At 43.8% G+C, this 16030-nt stretch overlaps 1 long non-coding RNA gene across 1 annotated transcript in view; it reads right to left on the minus strand.

Annotated features, from left to right (window-relative positions):
• The window catches only part of LOC123612966 (uncharacterized), a 301024-nt gene that overhangs the window by 116865 nt on the left and 168129 nt on the right, over nucleotides 1–16030 (minus strand). The window contains exon 3 of the long non-coding RNA XR_012510704.1: nucleotides 10181–10223. This is a non-coding gene — a long non-coding RNA (uncharacterized LOC123612966). The remainder of the gene's footprint in view (nucleotides 1–10180; nucleotides 10224–16030) is intronic.

The following is a 16030-nucleotide window of genomic DNA, read 5'->3' on the forward strand; positions in this document are numbered from 1 at the left end:
ACCTAAGGATGGAGGCTGGTTGCCAGAGGAACCAACTTGAATTGAGGGTTGGAATTTTCAGTCAGTCCCATCCCCTGATTTCTGGGGAAGGGAGAGGAGCTGGAGGTTGGACCTATGGCCAGTGAATTAATCAATCATGCCTGTGTAATGAAGCCTCCATAAAAACCCCGAAAGGAAGGAGTTTGAAGAGCTCCCAGCCTGGAGAACCAGAAGACTTCCATGCGGGCCCCAAGCTCTACAAGGACACAAGCTCCTTTCAGGATGTTGCCCTGTGTATCTCTTTATCTGGCTGGTGATTCGTACCCTTTAATATTCTTTGTAATAAATTGGTAACTTAATGAATAAACAGGTTTCCTGAGTCCTGTGAGCTGTTCTAGCAAAGTAATCAAACCCAAGGAGACTCATGGAGACTGTGATTTATAGCCTATTGGCCAAAAAGTGCAGATAACAATCTGGACTTGCAAGTGGCCTCCTGAGTTGGAGGGGGTGGTTGGCACCTCCAACTTGTAGCCAGTTGGTCAGGAGCGCAGGTAACCTGGGCTTGTGACTGGTGTCTGAAGTGGAGGGCGGTCCTGTGGGACTGAACCCTTTATCTAAGGAATCTGATTCTATATCCAGGTGGACGGTGTCAGAACTGAGTTCTCAGACACTCTGCTGGTGTCTGAGAACTGCTTGTTCATGTGGAAAAGCCTCCACATACACACATACACACCCACCCCTGTTAGGACTGGGTCCATGAACCTAACTTAATGGGCCATATTCTCTGTGTAACAACCACTCAACTCCAATGCAGCAGGAGAGGAGCCATGGGTAGCACATAAGCGAACAGGTGCAGCTGTGTCCCAATAAGATGCTACTTACAAAAACAGGCAACAGGCAGGACTCCAGTTCACAACCCAACTGAGAGGATGGCTGCAGGGATCTGACTGGGAAGCGGGAGGCCACAGGAACCTGCTCCAGGTCCCCCTTGCAAAGGCCACCAAAGCCGCCCAGCCCAGCCCACCTCCAAGGGACCAGAGAACAGACTTGGGATGTGTCCCCTCCGGGGATGAAAGAGTTAAGGAGGCAGGGGCAGGCACAATTTTTTCTTTCTAGGGAAACTATTCGGACTTGGGAATTTGCTCTGCCACACAGCTGGAAGTCATTACTGCTGAAGTTTTTTTAAGTTATAAAGTTTTATTTAGGCCCCTGTGAAGGTTTCCTTAGGCCAAGAGTGAACCCTGTGTACACGGCTGCTGCCTCCAGCCAAGGGCTTCGGTCAGCCCTGCCTGTGAGCCATATTTCCGAGCCCTCCTTGCCCTGCTTCTGACCCTCCTGCCACCTGGCCTCGTCCCTCTTTCCTCCTGGCCTCTTTCGTTAACTATTGGTCCATAGAGACCCTCTCTGGCAAGCAGGACTGGCCTGTGCCAGCAATATGGAAAACTGCATAGCTTAGCAATAGAAACATTCACCTTTTTGTTAGCTGGGATTCAAAAAATGCCAATGTTTTAGGTGAACTCTAGAATCTATCACCCAGAGCCTTGGGTACAGACACAGTGGGTGAGGCCCACAGACCACCAAAAGTCAGGTCAGCACACACAGAAAATCAAGTGGAAAAACAGACTCTTTCCTTCTTTCAGGTTGATTCAGACAAAGAAGACGAAGGGGTGGTTTGCTGGTGTGAATGATAAGCGTCTCGGTTAACTAAAACACAATGGGCAAACGCTCTCATTTAATTAGACAGCTTTTCTCTTTTTTTCTTTACCTTTAGGCTAAAGAAATAAGGGGAAGTAAGAAAGCAGTTGGTGTTGCACTCGATAAAATGTGTTTACAGCTAACCTCCTGGCATCACTGTGTCTGGGATCCTGAGTACAGGCCCATCTCCCCAACAGCTGAGTAGAATGGTTGTAAGTCAGGTTCAGAGTAACCCTCTTTGGCACTGCAGGTTCAAAATCATCACAATTCAATTTCATTTTCCATCCTGTGGCACCAAAGGGCAGGAGTGGGGAGAGCCGCCCTCAGACTCCTGGTAGGACCATCCATAAGACTGGCAGAGAGGGTTTCTTGGGTGAAACTCCTAGTTCATCAGAAAACTGCTAAAAGGAGCAGCACCTTCTCCAAGCACTAGGTTCAGAATCTACACAATTTAGGCAACTGTGGGTAACCCTGTTCGGGTCAGCCGCCCTTTCGGAAGTTCAGTGGCAGAGCTATATGTGACGGGGGTAGAAATAGGGTACAGAAGATCAAGAGGCAAAGATCTGGGTCTGAGCTCTCACCCACTTAATTCAGCACTCAGTATGCAAATGTGGGGTAAGCAAACCAAAATATTCTGGAGTTAGGAAGGAGATAATAATGGCAGTCATATTAGTGATGACGAACATTTACTGAGTCCTCACAACGTGCCAGGAGCCATGCCGAGCGCTTTCCAAGAATTACATGAAGCAGATGCAGCTGTCCCCATCTGATAGACAGGAAACTGAGGCTCAGAGAGAAGAAATGGCACATAAGGTGACACATGGCTACTACGCAACAGAACCAGGATGTCGCCTGAGGGCTAGGTAGCTGCCAAGCTCATGCTCGTATCTCCATGCTCAGGGTGGACAGGAGAAAGGGCGCCCGCATTAGACCTGAGACCTGAATTCTAGACAGAGCTCTGCCACTCAGTAGCTGGGCAAACCCTTTCTCCTCCCCGGGCATCTAAATCCACATCTACAGAGGGGCTATCCCGGTGAATTTGGGTGTGTGGTGGTGGCCCAAGATTCTGTGTCAGAGATCAAACTCATTCTCTTCTCTATGTACAGATCAAACAGGTTTTTCGCTGCAACCCACTGCAGGACTGCTGTCAGCTCAGGACTTCCTTGCCAGCCCCACTTTTTGGTCTTCCCGAGTACCCAGTCCACCACACACCCCTAGTCCCCAGTAAGCTCTCTTGGACCGTAAGTTCCAGGGATGGTCACCCGCCCTTGCCTGCTTTGTGCTGTACATCCTTCCAGGTCTGAACCCCCAAGGCTGTGTCTGTGAACACTGCCAGGAATGGCCATCACCCTACAGGGGCACCAGGCAGGGCTGTGATTCAGCCAAGAGCCCGGATAGAGACATAGTGGTTGTTAAAATATTTAAATAGTCTGAGTAGCTGCTATAAGCTTCCTACATAACCCCTTATGATCCAGCCACTCTCCTGGTGCCCCAGAACATTCTAGAATCCAGCCACTGAAGGGTTGATACCTGGCCCAGTGACCACTAACATCAGAACTCATGGGTGGATGCTACCAGAACAGTTGTTAAATATTTTGAATATCACCTCTGGCCCCAAGCACGGGCAGAGCAAGGGGTACTCCCTGAGAAACTTTTCCAAGGATATCAGAAAAGCTCCTTTCTCTATCCACTTACTAATGCTTAAAATCAGACAAAACTTCAACTGCAATTAGAAAAGATTCTTACAATTCATTCATTTAGTCCTTCATCATTGCTATTATCTGAATGTTTATGTTCCCCCAAAACTCATGTGTTAAAATCCTAACCTCTAAGTTGATGGTTTTAGGAGGCAGGGCCTTTGGGAGGTGATAAGGTCATGAGGGTAAGGTCCTCATGAATAGGATTAATGTTCCTGTGAAAGAGAGAAACAAATACTGGAAGAGAGAGATAGAGACAGGGAGAGAGAGCCTGGAACTTGTCACTTATGGTAGACTATGCCAGCACTTGAGGAATGTGCAAGATTCATTCACTCATCAATAGTCATCAGCCCTAACAATGCACCAGGCTGTGTTCCAGGTGCCGGGAAACTGCGGTGAATGAGATCAGGACCCTCCATGCTTGGAACTTCCTTTCTTAAGGGAAGAGACAAATAAACATGAACCACATATAAATCCAGCAACTGTAGAGCATTAAGGAAGGGTGGGGAGAGGACTTGAAGTTCAGGCTGTTCAGGGTTGGCTGCTCTGAGGAGGCAGCATTTAGAGTGAGGGTGTGATAGGAGACAACCAGTGGGGAAGATTCGGCAGAAGTCAGGGGAGCAGAGGGCTTGACATGTTCCTAGGGTTGCCAGAGCCCAGTGGAGGAGCCAACAACAGCCCGGGGGCCATGCCGCAAAGCCTGCACAAGAGAGGTGGCCCGTGTTTGGGCTGCATCATAAAGGATGGATGAAGTTCACTGGGAAGAGAGCCTGAGCAGACTGGGAACTGGGGACTGGGAGCCTGCAAGGGGGCAGGCAAAGGGAGGCACAGAGGCTGGAAAGTCTCTTATCACACACAACGTGTATAACATTGGGACTGATAACATTTGGCTTAAACTCACACCAAAGCATAAATTACAGGTATCAGCTTAACTGAAAGCAGTTTTTGATAATGGGGAGCTTCTTGAGCATTTTGTGGTGTTGGCGGGAGGTGGGAGAGGGTCATGGGAAGCCAGAGAAGGAAGGGGAGGCCACCTAACTAATCAACCCTCCTCGCCAGGCATCCTGTTGAGCCCCAGGGCAGCCCTTCTCAGGGGTCCCTACTGCAGGCCAGGAGGCTGTTCTGTACACAACTGCGTCTCATCTGAAGTCCGTGGAATCTCATGTGGGGACTCAAGCCTGTGTCCGAGGCATGAAGAGCTCATGACTCTGGTGGGTCTCCTAGAAATCATCTTCAACTCTCTCCTTCCATGGAAGGGAGCCCTGAAGCTCTCTGAGAGAGGTGAACAACTTGCCCAAGTTCGCATGCCCAGCTCAAGGTCTCCTCCCAACCCCATCCCCCACCAGCCTTAATATCCCTCCAAGCTGCTCATTATCCAAACTACAGGTTCATTGTTTAAAGCAGGTGGGTGTCACTTAGTTTTTGACAGATGCCCTGAGATGTGCCAAGATCAAGCACCGTGAGGTAGACGAGGTCCAATGCGGGGTATTTATGATGCATGTATAATTCTCGGCTGAGACTCAGACCCCACCCCTTCCACACTCCAGAAAGCACACTGCTATGCTAATGAGCCAGAGGGAGGCTATTATAAAAGGGGCCAATTTTGAAAATTATTAATGTGTCTTTTCTTTGCATTCTAATTGCAGCATTCTTAATTCTCCTTTCTGCCCATGGATACGCTGAGCCATATACTAGGAAAAGCAAGAGGAAAACACCTTATTATTTTCAAAATATTACCCCCCTCCCACCATTTCACCCCTTCCTTGGTAAAGTTTGCATTCCTGTGAATAACTCTTTCCACATCTAATGGCCATCATGTTTCAAGTTGGTTGGGTTCTGATCTCTATCTAAAATCTATTTTTCTCTCCATCCTCCCAGTCCTCCAATCCTGCTTCGGTAAACCCTGGTGCTAAGATCTCACCTCCCACCCCTGGGGTCACTACTCAATCCACAAAGAGGCTTGGCTTTCCACTAACATTGGTTATGTGACTCCTCTAAATTGCTCACCACTGGAGCAGACAGAGATCCCTTAGAACTAAACCATGTGTGGGTCCTATAGCGTTGGGAGTGAGTAACTTATAGCAAATATGAGCTGATAATTCAACCCAATCACCCATCATGTTCTTCTCCCAACCTCTTTGAATTCTTATCCAGACTCCTGCCCGCCTGACTTAAGAGAGGAAGTGGTGCTAGCTGAGCTAGCTCTTGCAAGAGCAACGTGGCTCTCAACCTCCAGAGGCTTCTTGAACAGGTCTTGGTGTACACATAACTACTATGTTCCTTCTGATCTTGTTATAGAGTCCCATGTCTTTCTCCAAGGTGTTCCAACCAGTGAATTAATGGTCTGAGTTCCAGCTGGAATTGGCCTTTCCTTTCTGGAATAACATTTAGTCTTTAAACTTTCAGAATTCATGAAAGGGCTTCTCTTGTTCTCTCATTCACTAATTATTCTATGTCTGTTTCTGACTTTGTCAATGACATGCCTCCCTCAGTTTAGTTTGGGTATTTTTAATCTTCCAAAGATGCAGATACAGGATGCTTATGGCTCCTTGAAATCCTCACTGATTTTAGCCCCCACAGGTAGCTACCACAGACTCACTCATCCAACAATTTTAGTGTGTAGGAAAATGCAGCCTTATTATTCTAATTGCAGTCTGCCTCCTGATAGTGGGGCAGGGGGCTAAGTTTCAGTCCTAGCTACTTTAAAACTTCATTTGGATCTGTTCACTAAAATAGTCCCTTTGGACAGTGTTCAGTGACTCAGAGTTTCCGGTGTTCTGATCACCTCTCTGGTTACTCTGGAAGAGGAATCCGGTGTATACAGGGAGGGGAGGGTGGTTCATGTGACCTTGTGAAGGAGAAGAGCTGGTTTCTAAGGTTAACCATTCTTTGACCTGGGGGTGCTCTTGGGGAGAACTGTCTGTCCTCTTCTTCGCTAACCTGGCTTCCTTTTGTTCCCCTGGTGATAAGATCCTACCAAACTGCACATTCACCCCACTGGGAATAGAAGGCAGCTTCAAAAAAACTCAGCTCAAGACCACTGTCAGCTGCCCTGAAAAGCCTGCTTTGCTGTGGGCTGTGCCTCAGGAAGACATGGGGATGTCTGTGACTTGGCACCTTCCCAGAGTCTCAAACAGGGAGGTAAAGACAGGAGACCCCCTTCTTTCCTCAGGGTTATCTCCACCTTCCTAACTTTGCTTCCTTCTTCCAGGCCAAAGGCGGGAGAGGAGAATATCTAGACGCATCATCTACCTGCTTTGCTTTCAATCTCTACTTTCCTTGTTTTCTGAGACTAGTGTCTGATAATATGGGGTAAGGGATGCAACTTTTATTTTGCACCTTTTACATCATCCTCTGTGACTATGAATTGGCAAGCTCCTATCACATGTAGAAGCAGTATATTCACCACCCTACAGGAGCAATCTTAGAGCTGGTTCTTTTCAGGAGTGGCCCACGTTAAGAGAGAGACAAAGGGATTGGAAAACCTTTCAAACAAAAACACTATTATCACACCTTCTTTCTTGCTGTGAAACCTTAATGTAAATGAACATTAATTGCGGACTCCTTTGTGACATCCCCACTTTCCCATCAAATGGGTGACCAGGTCAAGCAGCATAAAGGTCAAGTGCATAGAAGGAAAAGGGAGTGAAAGCCATTACATTTTAAAAATTATTATCTCTGTTTTATTATGATAAGATGATCTTGTATCCACCTTCAATATTTCAGTATTATTAGTAATAAACTATTAACTGATAGTGTCTATAATGCAACTGTATCACTCCAGGGGAATGTGTCACCATGGTTTGTAGTCTAGCCTTGTAAAACGTCATAGGCTTCTCAGTTATCTCCAGACATGATGCAAAAGGTTCAATAATAAATTGCGTCTACTGATTTTCTAAGATGCATGAGGAGTTGATGAATGCCTGAATTTCTGATGCCTCCGAATCATCATTTTGAACAGTAATTTCTATTAATTATAGCAATTGCATGGAATGCTTCAGTGCAATTACACTGAACACTTCTGTACAAAGTACAGAAAAGACTGAGCTGAAAGGATGTTTGATCCTGGATACTCTTTGTAAGTTGTCCTTTCCTCTTATGAAATTATTTATGGTCTTATCACTTCATTTTTTTTTTAATGCAGGACAAAAAGTGTCTATCCAACTGAAAGGACTTGTTACTTTGGTTCTACTTAATCAAGATGTTGCTGTAATTCAGATATAAGCAATCTTCTTGTTCCAAAATTTGAGGCAAACCTCCTGTACTTCTCTTATGAAAGAAATTTGGCGAATCGTAGAAAGAGTATGCTTTAAAACTGTTGAAAATCCCGGGAGTAGCTCCAGAAAATGTTGGGCAGAGAGCCCCACTGTCATCTTTGAGTTTCAGTACTGAAAAAGTTCACTTAGTACTTCTTAATTATAGCTTTCATACCATTGGCACTGCCAAAGGGTCCCCTATTCACTTGATAATCTTAGTTCACCTGCTTCTCTCTGGTTATGATGCCCTGGCTTGAGAGGGGAGCTTGAGGAAGAGGGGCAGCTTGGTGCTCCTGACTATGAATTTGATTTGATACATTAGAGAGAGACTTAAGTGTCTGGCCTTCCAAAGCAGATTCCCTGTTCAAACAGCATTTGCCGTCATGTCTTTGGGCAGCCTAATGGGTAGAGCATGGACATGAGCCCGTTAATGTCTGGCACTGTGCTGGACTCTTCCCTTTCATAAATGATCCTTGGCTACAGGTGAAGAACACTACTGGGTAAGGAAAGGCCTATGAGAACTAATTTTAAGCCAACAGACTTCCTGCATTCTAAAAATACCTGAGATTTTGGCTGTCTGTAGGAAATGGAGATTTCCTTTTAAGACCATCAAACCTGGGATGGATATTCTCTTCCTTGAAAGCTACCAACTTTAGCCACTGGGAAAGTGTACTTACTCTCTCAGATGATACAATATTCTGTTTTGCCATATGCAGAGACATGATCTATAATCCAACTGGGAGTACATTTTAAAAATTATCTATGTATTTCCTTTTGTAAATATTGCAACATTCAATAGTTTTTCAATGTCAAATCTATGCCAGCACTCATTCTAGACCAAAGGATTCTCAAGCTTTTTGGTCTCAGGATACCCTAACACTCTTCAAAAATTCTGAGGACCCCAAAGACATTTTATTATGTGGATTATATTTACCAATTTCTAAATTGAAACTAAGACATTTAGAAAATTGATTGATTTTAAGTTAATAATAAATCCATTATATATTAGCACAAATCACATTTATAAATTTTATAAAAGAACCTTATTTTCAAAACAAAGAGGAAAAACTAGTGAGAAAAGTGATGTCATTTTATGTTTTTGCAAATTTCTTTAGTATCTGGTTTCATCTGACAGCTCTGAGTTAATACTCTGCATTCAGTCTGTTGTGATAAAAGTTTCAGATAAAGTATATTTTAAAAATCTGCTTCTCATATAGTTATGAAGTTGGAAAAGGGAAAGTGACTTGATAACCTTTTTGGATAATTGGATAATCTGATGCTAAAATAAAACTCAATTAGCAGTAAGTTCTTAAAAGTTAGTAGCAATGAAGAATTTGAAATCGTATCAATTAACTTTTCATTTCCCGTTACATTAAAATCCATCAATCTCCTCCATTAAAACTTTTTTTTTTTTTTAAAGGGAGGTGGGTATTGCTCACTAGCAGAGCGTGTGATTATTAGCATGCAAGAGGTCCTGGGTTCGATCCCCAGTAGTTCCATTAAAAAAAAAAAATTAAACTCCATTGATCCCTCTTGCACTCAGAATGGATCCTTTAACCGTGCGTACTTGTGTAACTTCATGTATTGTTCACTATGAAAATGACAGTTCCCTGAGTTATTCAGGAAGTCTAAAAGTTGACACATCACCTTATACTAGATATACTATATTAAAAAAAAAAACACATTTGTTAATATCACCAATTTCATCAGAAAAGTCTTTAAGGATTGGGGAGCTGTCAAAATGATGGTGGCAGATACAGTTTTGCCAAAATTCTAATTTTCACTTGAAATTTTGAAATTTATCATGGGCACCTATACTGTCAGCTGTTTTCCCTGAAGTGGCATTTTCATTCATTTTTGAGAAAATGTCTGCCAGATACCCAAATACAAATAACCATAGTTTGACTGTTGGTCATTCTTTTAAGTAACAATGGTGTTTCATGAAAAATGCAGCTAGTATAGCTTATACCAAACAATCGCACAAATGCTTTTCCTCAACACAATCATTCTTCATTATGCAAGGGGAATATACTTTGTGGGTACCTTCTTTTCATCATATAGACTGTTAAAGGGATGTATGCTCAAGAGTTACAATTTTAAAACAAATTTTCACTGCTTCATCAAGGACATTCTCTAATGAAACTTGTTTTTGTTTTTCCCTGCAAGGGCATTACAGTGAGGAACACAATGACTATCTGTAGAGTTTGATGCCACTGCTTGATTTGTGCTAGGGAGCCAGCAGTTTTACCCACCATCACTTTCTTACGATCATTGCAAAATGTCAACAGGATGAAAAAGACATTTAATGTCTAAGCATTATTATGAAAATAGTTTGATCAGCAGTCCATGGACTACACTTTGAGAACTACTTTCAAAGCAGTGAGGATATTCATAAAGTCTCTGCTATCATGGGGATTACATTTTTCTAGAGATCAGACATCAGGGGAGAAGCCAATATACAGATAAATGAATAAGCTAATGTCAGAGAAGTAAGTGCTAATATGAACATATAGCAGAAAGGTGTGCTAGAAAGAAAAACTAGAACAGGATTACCTTATATTGGATGGTCAGGGAAAGCTTCTTTGAGGTGATGACCCTGTGACAAAAAAAAAAAATAAATAAAAGCCAGTCATGTAATGATCTAGAGGAAGAAATTTCCAGACAGAGGGAAGAGGTAGTGCAAAGCTCTGAATGGATTGGGTTTGGTGTGTTCAAGGAAGGCAAAGGAGGCCAGTGTGACTGAAGCAAGCAAATGAGGTACCCAATGGCAGGAGATGGGAATACACATCCACTCAAAGGTCCACCTGCCAAGTGGCATATTGATGTGCTGACAGAGCATGGAATTTGCATTCAAATTATTTGCTAGTGTGGTGACTTTAGTCAAGTTAATTAAAGTCATTAGGTTCGGTTCCCCACAAACTGGGCTCTGAGGTGGTGATTTGCATGCAGAATGTTAACTGGGGAGCCCTGGGGATCCACACCTGAGAAGTGAGAGAAATAGGACTGGGAAGAGGCAACAGGAACTGTGAATCTGGAACAGCCCTTCAGCGGTGTCGTGAACTGAGGAGAGGGGATGAAGCTTTGAACCCTTTACTTGATAAGTCAGTAGATGTGGGCTACCCCAGGAAGACTGTCTGACTTCCTGCAAGGCAACTCCCTTTCCTGGGGAGGGACTGAGTGCTGATTCATCAGCAGGAGGAAGGGGAGTCTTGATGCTGAGGGGATTCTGGGTGGCACATCACAGCATCCACTTCCTTAGCCTCCCTGAGTTTTCATGTCCTTGTCTATAAACTGGAGATAAAAACCAGAATAAAGGAATGACTCCAATAGGAAAATGTGTAAGAAAGGACTTTACTGACAACGTGATTATGCAAATACGGGTTGTTGATATTACAGGGAATTTATGTGACTTCAGTGCTTCTGCCATGGATCCTTTATGATCTTCGAACTTGTTTGTACAAATGTAGTAATATTTGTCTCGTGTAGGAATTTATCTTCTGAATAGCTGGACTTTCCAAGATAACATTATTTTAACAACCTAGCAGGTAAGCTGCACTGGAATTTTTCCTGAATGTCAAAACATATATCACGTTTAGTTTTTTTCCATAGATACCCCTACATATAGCCATTTCTAAGTCACTATAGATCATATTTATCACCTCTTATTTTTCTCCTCTAGAGACCACTGTCATGAATTACTGGATCATGTTCTCATGTTAGTAGTTAAGGAATTTGCCCAGTTCTCACAAGTAATTATTCTTTTGTTTTCACTCATTATTGTACTGCTAATAAATTTAGGAAAACTGGGCTAGGGATTTCTTGGGGGAAAAGAAAGGATTCCATGATAAATATGTTTGGGCAATAGCTGTTTAAGCAGTTTACTTACTGCAAAACTTCTTGGAGCCTTTGATAAGCTAACATGTTGTGATCTCTAAGTATGGGATATAGTATGAGGCCTAAGACTACGTACAGGGCAAGAATGCATAGACCTTTTTCTCCTAATGAGTAAAATTCTGAAAAGCTGACTTTGAGACATTTTGGTTAAAACTGAATAAAGCTGTGTGTCTCAAAGGTCATCCTGTCATCTGGTTCATCTACATACCTACCCACCCTCAAGTTATAGATGCACAAGCAAAGGCGCGTCCAAGAGTTCAGGACAGTGAGGTAATTCTATTTCCAGGAAATAATTTCTGGAGAAACACACGAGACTGATCACGATCCAGCATTCGGCCCATCATACTGTCAGGCCCATCAACACCTCTGGGTCCAGGCAAATCACACTCCCATGTGACTCCTGGGCTGTATGGAGGGATACAATTTCATTATCAATGTATTATTTGGCTCCGCTTGATACACCCAGCAGAAGTTTAAATTTTATTTCAAGATGTGAATTGTAAAAACAAATTTTATTCTAATCAAGGCCTAATCAATTCTAATTTTTTAAGAAAACACTTGGCTGTTGGTAGGCTGGGACTCTGTGATTAAAAAGTGGGTGAGGGGAAGGAGAGGAATTTGAAGAGAAAGTGAAGCAAATGTGAAAGAAAAGCAGGTTATCGTCTGATTTCCGACTATTGGAAAAGCAAGTGTAGATGCCTGTGTTAACTCTTGCTCCTCTCTTTTGCTCACTAGAAATCTGGACTAATTCTGTTAGATCACCTAAAGCCAAATTTAAAATGTAGCAACAGTAAGTGTGCATGATGGCTGACTCACATGTGAGGAGACGGGGTAAGAGGTGTAAGACTTTTTTGGTTCTATGACCCATAAAATCAGTCATGCTGTGCTATCCTTTCCTGAAGTGGCCATGGAGGGTTGGGGGAAATACCAGACCAGGAGTCAGGGACCTGAGTTGAAGTCTTGGCTTTGTCATGGGTTGACTGACATGATCCTTGGGTAAGTCACTTCATTTCTCTGGACCTCCGTTTCCTCCTCAATCCCAGGTAGAGGCTGAACTGGATGAGGTAACTTCCAGCTCCAATATTTCAGGTTTCTTTGCCTCTTTGACTCTTAAACATTTCTTACATTCTTAAACCTTGACACACTCCCCCACTTATTGTAGGATCAAGGCAAAAATTCTACAACTGTTATTCAGGGCCTTTTAGCTTCTGACTCCATCCTTCCCTTCCAGCCTCACCTTTCAGCTAACCTATTCCGCCAATGACACGTCTGCTTTCCCGCCACCTACTCAGATTCAGTTCACGTGTAAGGCCAGCCCACAGTACCACCTCCATTGTGAGTCCTCCTCGACTACCTTTTCTGGGAAGGATCTCTATCCCTCTAACCCTGATGGCCATTGCTGTGTCTTTGGCAGCCCTACCTGCTTACTATAGAGTACTCTTACTTCTTCTTTCCCATATAAATATTTATCTTCACAAATATGCTAATATACCAGCAAGACACGCAGGGACTTTTTCTTTTTTTTTTTTTAACTCAGGACAAGGTAATGAAGAGAACTAGTGGAACTTTGTTAACTGACTTTTCGATTGATTGATGATTTAAAGATTTCCTATTGTTTTTAGCCATGGTGATGAATTAATTCACACATTCTAACTTGGGCCAATGGAATGGTGACAAGCCACTGACGGCTGATGAGGGCTTCTTTATATCCCTACTGCTAACAATTATGTTAGCATGTCCTTATCATCTCTAAGTGTGCGTTCTCATAGTATTCACCAGTGCCTCTCGAACATACTTCATTCACACCTTACTATTACCTTCTGCAGTAAGAACTATTTGTTGATCAGGAAGTCTTGTCAACAAGACTTTTAAATAGCTTGCCCTTGGTCAAACAGCTAGCACATAACAAAGTTGAAATCTGAATTAAGACTTTCTGAGCTCAGGGTCAAAGTTCTTACCTGGAGTGGTCAGGAAAAACATACAATAAGAAATCTTTATAAAGTGCACTTCATACCCACTATGCTATAGAAAGTCTACTTAGAATGTTCTCATTTACAGGATTTCTTTTAAGTATCTGACTGGGCTAAAGGAGTGTTCCTATCTCACTGGTCCATGGTGGACAGAGAGTGAGTTAACAACGTTGAAAACTATGGCTCTCCACTTTGGAAGGCCCAAGAAAAGTTACGGCAGAAATGCTGATGACTTCAGTGTGTGGGAATTGGTGTGGAAGGCACCGGGGCTTATTAGAGGCGGTAGGACTACCCCTGACACCTACTGACTTCAGGACACCTGGTGTTAGGGCAGAAGCAGCAGTATAATGATGCCCTGTGGTCAAGCTGAAGAAACGTCGATGACCATCAGTATAACCTTGGGCAAGTCACTGAACCTTTCTAAGCCTTATTTTCTCTATCTCTGAGATGGATATAGCAGAATCTGCTTCCCACATTTGTTGAGAGAATTAAATGATATAATTCATTTACTGAACATCTATTTGCTGAGTGCTTGTTATATATCAAACAACACTTTAGATCTTGGGGATTCAACAGGGAACACATTAGACAAAAATCCTTGCTCCCAGAGATTGTTCGTCTAGAGGAGACAATAAATAAAACAAAATAAGTGAAACTTATAGTACATTAGATGTTGATACATCCTAGGGTGAAACATTAGGCAAGGAAGTGGAGGAGAGGATGCTGGTGGGTTAGGTGGGGTCAGAGAAGGTATCTTTGAGAAGATCACACTGGAGCAAATCTAGAGTATGTGAGGGTCAAGCTACGCAGACAGGCAAAGAGAAAGTAAGAGGGGCAGCTCTGAGGCAAGATCTGTGCCTAAGGCAGAGCAAGGAGGCCAGTGTGGCTGAGCAGAGTGGACACAAGAGAGGAGTAGTAGGTGATAAGGTTAGAATCAGGTCTTATAGGTCATCATGAGGATTTTGTCTTTTAATTTACTCTGGGTGAGGTGGGAAGCCTTTGGAAGGTTCTGGGCTGAGCAGTGACATGATCTGACATAGGTCTGAACAGCATGACTTTGGCTACTGTGTTCCGAACAGACTGAGGGAACGAGGGAGAAAGCAGGAAGAACGTTAGGAGGTTGTGGCAATAATCCCAGCCAGAGATGGGAAAGCGCCTCAGAGCAGCCACTTGGTAAAATAACACAATTTCTCCCACAATACTGTGTGGACACCTCCTAAGTACAGCCTAATTTTCATGTGTCTCAGGGCATATTGGGCAGCTGTGGAGACAGACTTCCCTTGTTGTTTGGTTGTGGCCAGACATGGAACCCCAAATGACAACCCCCACAGAACAAAGAAGGAAAGTTCTCTGAGCCAGCTAGCCACTGTCAAGAAATGCTGGTGGCTTCAGAGGCATTATCCAAAGTAGGGAGGGTTCACTTCCCCGTGTGGAGAGGCCACAGCCGTAGGGATGCCAGCTCAAGTCTTCCTCTCATGGGGGCTACGGGAGGGCCTTCTGTTTGTTTCAGCAATCAAGCAGAACACATTACAGATCAGTGAGATTTCAGGTTCTCTGGGGATCAGGTTGGCACTGGCATCATTGATGTAGCACATCCTGGGAAGTCCAACCCGCTCTCCTGGGAGCACAGTTACCAGACCACGGAAGAAAACAACGTGTGCAAGACAGTTTCCACTGTAATGAAATTTTCTCATTACATAGACTTGACTCCTCTGCTATTTAGAAGCAGGTGGAAAGTTCTTTTTTTTAATGAAATTATTATTAAAAAATGTTTCAGATTCCCTTATACAAGCACTGGTAGATGGCTGGCTCCCTCCCACACTGACCAGCCATCTGGCCTGACCGAGTCGTTCCATGCTTTCATCTGGACATACCTTGCATGAGGTCTTCGACATGGCAGCTATGTAGTTGGCTTTGCCAACCCCAAAAGAAAAGCCAGGCAAGTGTTCCCTTGCTAAAGCACTTCATTTAAGGATCTGGTGAGCAATGCTGCCTGTCCCAGGTTATCCCAGACCTAGCAACCCACAACCATGCAAAAACACAGTGGTTCCCCCAGAGGCCTTCTGCAGCAGCTCCATGGCCAAGTGCATTTTTGGCACATGGAAACACAGCCTTCTACTGGAAAAGTTTGCTTGCTACCCACCCTCTGAAAGCTAAGAAATAGGGCCAAGGTTGCAGAGAGGCTGTACCCATTGAAAAGCAGCCATCTTCACTCTCTCCCAGAGGGGTGAATGTCCAGGAACTGAAGTCCACATGGCACAGCCACTGGTCTGTCTTCCCTTTGGGAGCCGTCAGTCTCCTTCATCACTGTGAAGTGGTGCCCATGTTGACTGGACTTCTGCAGCTTGTGTGGGATGAGGTGAAGACTGCGGCTGCATTTCTAGCACAGAAATTCTGAAGGGAAAGGACCTGGATTGCTTATGCGTCCATGAATGTGGCCGAAGAAGCCCAGTGGTTAGAGGGATGGCATTACTGTGTTAGTGGTAGCTACAGAGACAGCAGCTGCAGGATCAGGATGATCGATCTAGACAGTATATAT

This window comes from Camelus bactrianus, chromosome 12 (assembly GCF_048773025.1).
Source record: "Camelus bactrianus isolate YW-2024 breed Bactrian camel chromosome 12, ASM4877302v1, whole genome shotgun sequence".
Lineage (NCBI taxonomy): Eukaryota > Metazoa > Chordata > Mammalia > Artiodactyla > Camelidae > Camelus > Camelus bactrianus.